The sequence below is a fragment of the Oryzias latipes genome, chromosome 17, assembly GCF_053564925.1.
Source record: "Oryzias latipes strain Hd-rR chromosome 17, Olatipes_Hd-rR_3.1".
Classification (NCBI taxonomy): Eukaryota; Metazoa; Chordata; class Actinopteri; order Beloniformes; family Adrianichthyidae; genus Oryzias; species Oryzias latipes.
This window is the reverse complement of record NC_136253.1, coordinates 12,613,850-12,625,372: the sequence shown is the minus strand read 5'-3', so window position 1 is coordinate 12,625,372 and position 11,523 is coordinate 12,613,850. Positions and strand designations below refer to the sequence as shown.

The window sequence follows — 11,523 nt, the reverse complement described above, 5'->3', positions numbered from 1 at the left end:
TTCCCAAAACTCCAATTTATTAAAAACAGCAACTTAATAGCAAATTAAATATCAATAAAACAATCCAAAATAAAGAACACAGCAGCTCAATGAGGGGGATTTTGGAAAGTCAGAGTCTTTCTCAGTCTGAAAAGGACCTCTTTGCACCAACTCCATTCTTACTGGATCAGAGAGTGTGGTTGGCCATTCAGCTGGACCAACTGATTTGAGGTAGGTGGAATTTTGGATCCAGTCGACTCCTTTTCCAGACACGCCTCTCTTGGAGCCTCTGGAACATAAGATGCTTAACTTCAAGAAAAGCAAACAGTGAAAAATCAAACAGTCTAATCAAATGTACATAACAGTTGGCCGGGAGGCAGGAGACTTCCGGGATCGCATGAAGCTGTGACGCGGATCTGTTCGAGACCTGGTGGAAAATAAGATGATTTAATCCTGGGAAACTAAAACAAACAAACGGCATATCTCCCCCCCCCCGCATTTTTTTGGGGGGGGGATAAACACACCGTCCCAGTGTCTTTTTCCCCCCGAATTTACCAAGGCAAATTCCGACCGTCCTGGAGAGCGGCAGCAACAGCGAAGAGGATCTGGACAGCCTGACGCGCTACATCGACGAGCAACAAGAGCACTTCGTCATGGGAAAAACCCGTCAGTCAGGCAAGCCAGCCGCCCCCACCAAACAGAGCCGACCCGAAGAATCACCGGGAGCTTCTCCACCGAAGACGGAGTTCGAATCCAACGCGTGGGATATGCTTCTTAGCATTGATGCTAAGCTATCCAGCTTCGACAGCCGTCTTTCCAATTTCAAGAGATCAAGGATGCTCTAGAAATTTCCCCAAAACAATTGGAAACCCTGACCGCGGAGAACTCAGCGCTGAGAGAGTTGTCAAGTTCTCTTTCTGACAGTCTAATCAGAAGTTTTGAACATTCAATTTCATGATCTTTTTATATATTTATGAGAGGTATATTGTTTGATTGTATATTTGCACAAGATCATATTTATTTATTTAATTATGAACAACTTGGGACGCCATACTCTTCAGCTGCTGTTTATGAAAAAAAGGGTTATGCAGACACTGTTTGTTAAATTACTTTACATGCTTTTATAATGACCTGAGATTCCATCTTCAGTGATGTCAGGATCATCTTGGGATCTGGATGCTGCACCACCTCCAATACTTTTTCAGAGCAGAAGAAACCGTTGGCTGAGGAAGAAACTGTGCAAAACATCATTATGTAAAACCAAAACTGCAAAATACAAATAAGAAATAAATGTGAACACTAATTTGAGTATAGGTGGCAACATAAGCATTTATACACTTCTTTATCTATTATTTTGTATGTTCATAATTTTAAAATTAGTACATTTAGTTTGTTTGTCATTTATAAATGAGAACCTTTATTTCCTATTTGTATTTTTCAGTTTTGATTCTCCATATTTCATGCAAGATTTTAAGGCACACTCATTGTTGAAAAAGTCAAACTACCTGACTGTCTATAACAGAGTAATAACAGCAGTTTTTATACTGACACAAACCGGAAAATGAACGCACTAAATATATGTTTGCACAATGAAACAATACGATAACGTGAGTTTAAACATTTATCTGCCACCATCATACCATTATAATTATTTACTTTTCTCTGCTCTCCGCCGTTTTGGAAGCTCATGTCCGACCTCATCTTGGAAACTTGGGTATCAGAATTATTTTCGAGTTTTTCATTGGAAATTACGACAAAGTCACAAACGGGGTCGTTTATGTGCAAACTTCACCTCGAATCGATTAGTATATTACGTAAATCGCACAGCTGCACAGAAAGGCAGGATAATGTAAAAATATGCCCCAACATTCTCCAAACTTAACTTGTGATTGATGTTTAAGTTCTTCTTTCTTTTTTCAGCGCCTGATGGATAAAGTCTCTTTGGCATGAAGTTCTCTTGTTGTCGCTTTGATCAGTGTGACAAAATGTGCTCGTTTTATTTCTTTTCCCAACTTTATTCAAACAACATGCACTCGTAAATGCACACTGTGCCAGGCTCAGATGCAATGATGTTGACCAATCGTTGCTAAGAGTGGCGTAACGTCATAATTTGGGTTGCCAGATTGGTTCAGGTGTGCTGAACCAATATATTCAGAGCGTGCGTTGGTACGGAAGTTCTATGAAGTGGGTTGCCAGATTTGGGTCTTTTTTTTTTTTATTTGTTTCGTCACTTCGGGGCCCTGGTGGTGACGGGGGCCCTACACGGCTGCGTAATTCGCACATAGGGAGGGCCGGTCATGGCCGTACCCCCCAACATCGATCACCCTGAACCACCCGAGGGCGGCCAATACTGCCAAGAGAACAAATGGAGAAAGTTCCCTTGTAGTTGAGGAACTGGGATTGTAAATTGGGCTGTGCCTTCAGGGTGACATGCTTCCTGTGTACAGTTCCACGATAGTCTGGGAAGTTCCACCACTGATGGAACTCCTCAGCGATGGACTTCCAATCCTCTGCAGAGGGCACAGCCATAGAGACCTCCACCAGCCCGTCCAGATGGCAGTTGTCACTTCGGGATGATTGTGGCAACTGTTGAGACACCACAACGGGAACTGTTGGCTGTGGTCCTGTGAAATAAAGCAGATATAAAATCAATTATTTATTAGAAAATGATTGTTCTCAATAGTTCATTTGTGTTTAATATTGGGAATCTTTGCAGCAGATACATGTACTGTAACTGGTTAGAATATGGAGTTTATTGTCCTGATATAATTAACTAATCAACATTTCATGTAATATTTAAAGGTTTAAAGAAATGTATTCTTTATTAATGTGCAGCTATTTCTATCATACTGATTTAGTAATAACATGTTTATTTTCTTTCTTGATAATTTTCTTTTCTGTTCTGTAGACTGATGATACATAAAACAAAGTTTCAATTCTTGTCTTGAAAGTAAAGAGACTGATAATTAAAAACAATACTGACAGCCGCAGTCAGAACAGTGACTTTTAGGCCGCATTTACACTGCAGGTTTTGATGCTCATATCCGATTTTCTGACTATATCCGATTTCTTTGACGACCCGCTTACATCATCTTTTAAAAGTGACCCGTATCTGATTATTGCATTTACACTAAACAATGCTGAAACTATCAAACGTAGACGTTCTGAGGACTACGTAGCAGCATTTCCGCCTACCTCTTTCGGACTTTTGTGATTGCGGTTGTCATGGAGGCAAGGCGGCGACGGAAGGAGGCGTTGCCTTGGGCGCTCCAGAGGGGATGCGCGGGAGAGGAAGAAGGAGGGCTGCTCGGCCGTCTTATGTGCTCTCTCTGAGTTTTGAATGAGGAAGTGTTTGCAGACGTTGTGCTGTACTAACAGTTTGATCCAAGTGTTGAACCTTTCCTGCGCGATGACCTCTCTTTTCCGACCGTGGTCAGAAACACACGGGAGATTTCCTCGGGGTTCTCTTTTCCGTTGAACCCTAAGCCTCCAGAGTGGGTTAAGAAAGACTCCAAAACTTTTTGGCGAGACACCTTATTTTTAATTTACTGTTCTCCGACAGTCCCCCGCTCCGCGCTCACACCCCCCCTCTCTCCTTACACACACACACGCAAGCACGCGGGCGCGCGCTCACACACACACACACGGTCCCCATCATACACGCCCCGCAAAGAAATAAACGGCTTCTAGCCTGTTCCATAGCAACGGTGTCCCGCTTCATTAGTTACCGTTTGCGTCCGGACCGGACATAACAGCGGTTTCCAACTACGGTCTGAAGCCTGAGGCTGAAAGGTAACACGCTGACAGCAAAATCAGCGCACAAAAAGCACCCTAATAAGTCATGTGACCTCAGTTGGTGGTGTCCTGAATTGACGTCACCGAGGTACGACTCGCATTTACTGGGGAATATCCGATTTGTCTGCTTACATGGCACACGCAAATGCACGTATCCGATTCGTTTCCGATTTATTTCCACATAAATAGGCCTGTATCCGATCTGAGAAAAACGGAATCCCATACGCTTTTGTCCTGCTTACACATTCACCGATCATATCCGATCTGTGCCAAATGAGAGGAAAAAATCGGAATTGGGTTACTTGAACCATGCAGTGTAAAGGCGGCCTTAGAGTAAACTTTACCCATGTATATGCTATTACTTTTTGCACACTAAAGAACAAATGTTTTATTAAATAGGAGATATTTTCACAGTTCATTTTCCTACCCAAAACTAAGACGCCTTGAATTCTGAGAACCCGCCTTTGCTCCTTGTGCGTGCCGCCCATTTCATGACATCAACTTCGAGTCAGCCTCGGCATCGTGTCTGTGTTTTGAAATTTGTTCTGCATTCATTTGGTTTTGGAATATTTGTTGTTTTTTTGAAGATCATGTTTAGAAAACAAACAAAAGTCAAACCTTTACATTGACGGACGTGCAGATTGTGCATATAATTACCAATCACGAAGCAAGAAAAAAATGGCAAGCCGTGCCATCAAAGTGTTCAGGAGGACCAAGCAATCCCCCCCCATCATGGGAAAAAGGCCCCATCTTCTGGAGGCAACAGAGCTTCACAAGCCTGAGCAAACTCTGCTGGGTCTGTCATATTGGTTGGAGTGTAATGTTATGGTGTTAAGGAATCCAGATGCAGAGAAAGGTAAGTTGAAAACTGTTTAACCCTTGTGCTATCTTAGATGACCCCATCCTTACATTGACGTGTTATTCCTACCATGACAAAGGTGGATAAAGGTAGAAAGATTTCATGTAATTCATGGACACCAGTGAAGATCACAAATCATTGAAGAAAAAAGGTTCAGAGCACTGTCTAGTGGGTCTAGATGACCCAACTCCTAATGTTAAAGTGCCTAGGATAGCACAAGGGTTACTAACACCAAGTCCAAAAACCAAGGAGCAGCATCTGCAACACCAAATGATAACTAGACAGCGACACAAAACACTCCAACTAGGGATGGCTCGTTTGACACAGACGCTTTGGTGTGCGTTTCACCTTCATGAAACAGAGTGGTTCGGCTCAATGTTTCAGGTCGTAGGTCAACCAGCGCAGATGACGTGGCTGATGACGTATGAAGCGCCAAATGCATCGTTTGGTCGAACGACGGTTCAGATGTCACTTGTGTTTGAACAGTTGGGCGCTATTCTCTGTAAATGCAAATGAATCCAGAACGTTTCCCGAGAAGTTCTATTGTTTCCCCTGTTTTGGAATCAGCATCAGTTCATTGTACTTCACCATGGCTCCTGGTAAAAAATGTACTGTGGCTCAGGATCGTTTCAACTCGATTTCTCCCAATAAAACAATACACTATGAACGTTGTGTATAAAAAAATACTACAAGGAATGTATAATGGTAAAGTACTGCAGTATTAATAGATATAGCTCAATGGAAAAGTCAATGGGTTTTGCGTTGAGAGGTCCTGGATGCAAAACCAATAGTACACGCTTCTTTTTTTTCTTCATGTGATGTGTATTCTGCTGTGTCAAGCACTTCTTACAGAAAACGTCATATGTTGTGCTGTTTTACATTGTTTTTTTTTATCATCATTAACAACATTGTTTTGTTTTACGTTTTTTCATCATCAATTCCACATTGAAGTGTTACAAGGAGCTTAGTTGAAGCATATGTCGATATATGTCCAGTGCGCCACCAGATGCCGCTGTTCTGTGTGGTTTCAAAGCCCTGAATGGTTGGTTCATTTTTCTGGCACAATTACATGAACCCCAAGGGAAGCTCATGGGGCTTCTATTCCCATCCCTAACTCCAAACACAGACATAAAACAAGGTGACTTAACGCAGACTACTCAATCACTAACAAGATGCAGCTGTAGACTCCAGCAGGAAGCACAGGTGAGTGGGAGGAGCATCAAGGAGAAACCACAGCAGACCTGGGGGGTATTCCAGAAAGCATGTTTAAACTACCCTGACTTTAACCCTGAACTCTGGCTGAAATCTGCCTGAACTTGCTTACTCGGGTTATGTCGGTTCCAGAAGACCGGATATGAGTTGGCGTAATTACGCTTGACTTGGTAACCCTGGGTTAATGCACGTGCATGTCAAGTACATAAAGACAGACAGACAGACAGACAGACAGACAGACAGACAGACAGACAGACAGACAGACAGACAGACAGACAGACAGACAGACAGACAGACAGACAGACAGACAGACAGACAGACAGACAGACAGACAGACAGACAGATAGATAGATAGATAGATAGATAGATAGATAGATAGATAGATAGATAGATAGATAGATAGATAGATAGATAGTCCTAGGCCGCGTTGTTGAATAGTCTGACTGCTGTAGGGATGAAGGACCTCCGGTAACGTTCTTTTTTGCACTGTGGGTGCAGCAGTCTCTGGCTGAATGAGTTACTCATAGTCCTCACCGTTGCATACAGGGGGTGAGAGGGGTTGTTCCGGATGCTGCACAGCTTGGTCAGCATCCTCCTCTCACCTACAGAGTCCACTGGGTCCAGGGGACAGCCCAGGACAGAGCTAGCTCTCTTCACCAGCTTGTCCAGCTTCTTTTTGACCCTTTCATTCAATCCTCCACACCAGCAGACCACAGCATAGAAAGTTGCTGATGCAATAACAGTGTCATAGAAGGTCTTGAGTAGTGGCCTACACACACCAAAGGACCTCAGTCTCCTAAGGAGATGGAGGCGACTCTGGACCTTCTTGTGCAGGACCCTTGCGTTATCTGACCAGTCCAGTTTATTGTTGATGTGAACGCCCAGGTACTTATACACATCCACCCTCTCGATGTCCAGTCCCTGAATGACCACTGGACGAGACTGAGTAGCCTTTTTCCGGAAGTTGACCTCCATCTCATTCGTTTTGGTTGCATTGATGTGAAGGTGATTGAGTTCACACCAGTCCACAAAGTCCTCGATCACCCTCTTATTTTCCAGATTGTTTCCCTCTGACACGCGTCCAACGATGGCTGTGTCATTGGAGAACTTCTGGATATGGCAGCTGTTTGAGCCATGGTGGAAGTCTGATGTGTAGAGTGTGAAAAGAAAGGGAGAGAGCACTGTCCCTTGTGGAGCCCCCGTGCTGCAGACCACCTGGGCATTATCAATGGATCGTCGATTTCCGGAGTCACCATGGAAACGCGTGGAGAAAAAAAGAGAGCGGGAGGTTTTAATGACGGTGAATGAAGATTATATGCCCATCAAAAAAGGAATGCTGCTGCATCAGCAAAAGGAAGAGTTTCTGCTTGGAGAAACAGACAAAGTAAAACGCAGGAGTTTCTATCTCATTTCTATTTTCGTTGTTAGGCATATATATATATATATAACTTATCCAACTTAAACAAATTAATTCAATTGGTAACAAGTAATTGAATTAAATTTATTCAACCTAATTTCTTATGTCTATCCAAATCAATATTTTTTTACAACTCAGATTTACATATTTATCTATCTAAATGTCATATTACTCCAATTCAATTAAATGTTTTTACATCTTATCTTAATTTATTGTACTTCTTGAACTCTCATGTGTCTAAGTTTGAGCCTGCAGATATTCTCATTTTTATAGCAATAAAATTAATGAAACAAAACAGATTTACAACACAGAGCATAATGTCATTTTACATTTTCCTGACTTTAACATTATATCACCCACCAGTAGGGGTGGTAAATAATCTCATCATCCTCTCCCTCCCTCTCAGTCATGTTGTAGAAAGAATTAAACATAACAGGACAAATAACAAAAAACAGCAAAACAGCTAAACAACTAAACACATTTGGTCAAAAACCCACACTCAAACCCAAATCCGTCCAGACAGGCAAAGGGAATGGTATCCCACAATCCCTTGCGGTGCCAATCTAACAGCAGCACCAAAGTTAAACCTACTTAATTGAATTTATTTGTGTGATTTTTAATTTGACTTAACAAAATAATAATTTATCTTAACTGAAGCAAATAATTAAGTTAGATTAATTTAAAAAAGTTTATCTTTCCAACATCCAAATGTTTCTATGGCAACTTGACATACCCTGAAACATGCCTCCATTTCTGGAACAGAAAGCTGAGGTTATCAACTTCCTTAGCCTCAAACTTACCGTGGGAGCTAGCATAACCTAGCTCCCCCTATGCTTTCTGGAATACCCCCCTGCAGCAGATCAAAAAGTGAAAACCAAAAACAAAACAAGCAGAACGTGTCAGTTAAATGTTACTACAGTCAGTGTAGAAAACATACAAAGCAGAAATTTTAAATCAGATTTCTAGAGTAGCATGTTTCACTTTCATGCAACAGTCAGTCAAATATTAAATCATGGATCAAAGAGATTCATCAATTTAAAAAAAACTGAATTTATATTCGTGCATTTTCTCCACAGCTGTTAAACAGCAGTTATACCATGGTCCGGGTGAATACTCGATTCTCATTGGCTGCTGGGTGTACATTAAAAAATGATATACCACGGGATAACCGCACGGTGAAAAAATAAGTTCCGGTCAGCTAGCTTAAATGTTTTGTATCACTGCGCCAGCTTCTTTAAAACAATCTTTCGCTTCATCATTTGGACAAAAACAAGCAGTAAGGGGAGAACTTTCTCTCTGAACTGATGCTTTATACAATCCATCGGAAAGATCAGCATATATATACCGCAGAATCTTGACTGCAGCGGTGGTGCTGCGCGACCGCATCACGTAACAAATAGTCAACTTCTTGTGAGAAAAGCGATCCAAATCGGAAAAAAAACAAGAATTAAGGACTAAAAACTGGTTAATATGTATTGCTTTTGTAAGTGACCTTGGTTTTAGTGGGTTAATGGCCTTCGAAGTGTGCATCATTACTTTTTAACGCACTTCGCGGACGCAACCTGAAGCAACCTGAACCCTTCCACGGCGTGCGTTAAAAAGTAATTACATACACTTCTTCGGCCACTGACCCTTACCTAACAGTGTGTGTTTCTGAGTTCAGCATCAAGCTGAGTGTGTTTGTAGAACATAAATGTGTTTGTGCATCATGTGACCCAGATTCTCTTCATCTGCTGTCAGATTCAAATCAGGAAGATGAAACCACACAGCAGCTTCAGCTGAGCTGTCCGTCTGCAGCAGCAGTCTTCTCTGTGAGCTGCAGGGGCTGATGGGAGCTTGGAGGAGGAGTCCCGAAGAACGTGGTCCTGCTCTCATCTCACAGCTCTCACGTCCTTCTTTGTCCTCAGCTGCATCAGAACACCACTTCTCCTCAGGTTGAGCAGAGGAAACACAGCTGAACAAAATGCTTTTCCTCCCAGCTGCTGCTCTGTGCTGTCTGTGTTCAGGTGAGTGTTTGCAGCCAATCAGGAGCCAACCAGGTCTACCTGGAACAAACACTGTCATCCTGACCTTCACCTGTCTGTCTGTGTCTCTGCAGCACTGGTTGCCATGGCACCAGAGCTGATTCAAGAGGATTTAACATTGACCAGAAGAGTTGATCAAAATGTCTCTTTCAGCTGTGGAGGAATTCAGGAGTGTGATGGCTACTACATACTCTGGTACCAGAAGAAAGAAACAGAAACATTTAGAGCAATTTTTCGGATTACAATAAGTGATAGTGAAGTCAACAAATCTTACGGTCATCCTCAACAAGATGATTTCACTTCTGAAAAAACCCAGAGTGGATCTGAATTGAAGATCAATAAAGTCAAAGTGGATCATTCAGCCTCCTACTACTGCAGCTGCGGGAAGGTAGATCTCCACAGTGAGAAATGATCCCTGCAGGCTGAACAAAAACCTGCAGATGAACAGATGTTAGTGTTTGTGACAGAAAGAGAGCAGGAAACCACAGCCAGGTTCACATGTTTCACCTCCATCTCACACAGACTCACAAACTCACTGAACTGAGGATTGAAAATGAAAACAGAATCAAATCAAAACTTTATTTGTAAAACACACAGCTCAAAGTCATTTACAGTTAAAAAACAAAACCACCCCATTGCCCTCTCCTTCCCCTCCATTGACACATTGACCCCATGACCCCACACACAATGAATCCAGACATGAAATCATGACTGAAGTTCTAAAAGAAACTCATGGCTTGACTCTGCAGGAAAGGAAATCCTGAAATCATGAACCTGTTCTAATTCCTTTGTTCCTTTGTCCAAATGTGTGGAGAATAAATGATCTCTTTCTGAGTTTCATGAATGCAGAAACCAGAATGACAGCTTCTGCAGACACAGAAACTCAGAAATCAGTGAGTCTGAAAAAGCTGAGCTTTCAGTCCAACCCAGTCTCATCCTAAAATGTGTAGTAGCTACATTTGTCCACATGAAAATGCGTGAGAGTTTTACAAAAACGCCCCCTAAACTGTGAGGCGGATACGTTTCATTTTTCTATTCATTTTCTTCTAGCCTTCTCAGGATCACGTGACTTTGGAGGTTTGGCCTGCCATGAGCAAAAAACATGGCGGATGCACGTTCATTTTTCGGTGGAATATCCCATAAAACAAGATATTTTGAGGACTAATTTTTATTTTGACAACATTTCTAGTGAGAAATATACCATTTTCTTTTAAAATATGCTTTCATGTTGGACATACAGTTTGTAGTTTGCTTGTTTCGTTCAACTTTTTCTCCCAAAGGCTCTGTGTTACGTTGGAGAAACACGTTAACTTTCATTCATATCTGCAGACGTGCGCGTGGGTCACGTGACTAATATGTTTCTCTTTTTTCCGCAGAAAATGCCATAAAATAGGAGTGATTGTGGACTAATTTATTTTTGAAAACATTTCTAGCAGTATATATCCCCTTTATTTTCATAATATCCATTCATTGCAGACATGCAGTTCGTAGTTTGTTTGTTACGTTCAACTTTTCCTCAAGGATCTGAAGCTTCTGATCTTTTCCATAAATATATGCGGGCTGACGTGGGTCACGTGACGTGAGTTTCTCTTTTTTCATATAGAAGATCTCGTGAAAAGGTACGTTGCTATTTATTAATTATTTTTATTTACATTTACGGACCCGTGTATAGGTTTCATGCTGTGTTGATCAGGCTTTGATTGACATGTGACAACAAACCGGAAGAATGTTGTTCAGGAACGGACTGGAGAGTTCTCTAAATTTACTTAGCGATTTTTTTTATTCAATAATCTTTTACATGTTAAAGTATTCACACTACAAGTCTAAATGCTGTGTACGATGTCTGATCTTTTCCATCATATCTGTGGGCTGACGTGGGTCATGTGACGCGAGTTTCTTTTTTTTTTCCTGTGGAAAAATCTCGTAAAATAAGATCGTCTGAGGTTTAATATTTAGGTTTAATAACATTTTTAGGGACCGATGTACTCTGTCGTAACGTCCATGCAAGCGTATTTTTTCAACATCAACTAGTTGAGTTTAGAAATACACTGTATAATTAAAAAAAGACGCTTGGCTCTAAACTGGTTTTGTGATTGGTCCCACGTTTATCGGGAAGGTTAAGTTCTAAAAATAGGCCCAGTGACAAACAGGTTTTTATTTTTTTACAGAAATTAATGTTTCCATTACTAATGCAAACTTTTTGTTTTGCAGGTCTCATGTCGCATGACAGATTGCAG

General features: G+C 41.5%; 1 long non-coding RNA gene across 1 annotated transcript; it reads right to left on the bottom strand.

Moving 5' to 3' along the window:
- Nucleotides 1–1,683, bottom strand: LOC144986687 (uncharacterized). Its single transcript, XR_013650535.1, has 2 exons — nucleotides 1,111–1,683; nucleotides 1–268 (listed from the first exon to the last, which is right to left on the bottom strand). It is a non-coding gene; the product is annotated as an uncharacterized LOC144986687 (long non-coding RNA).
- Nucleotides 1,684–11,523: the final 9,840 nt, after the last annotated feature.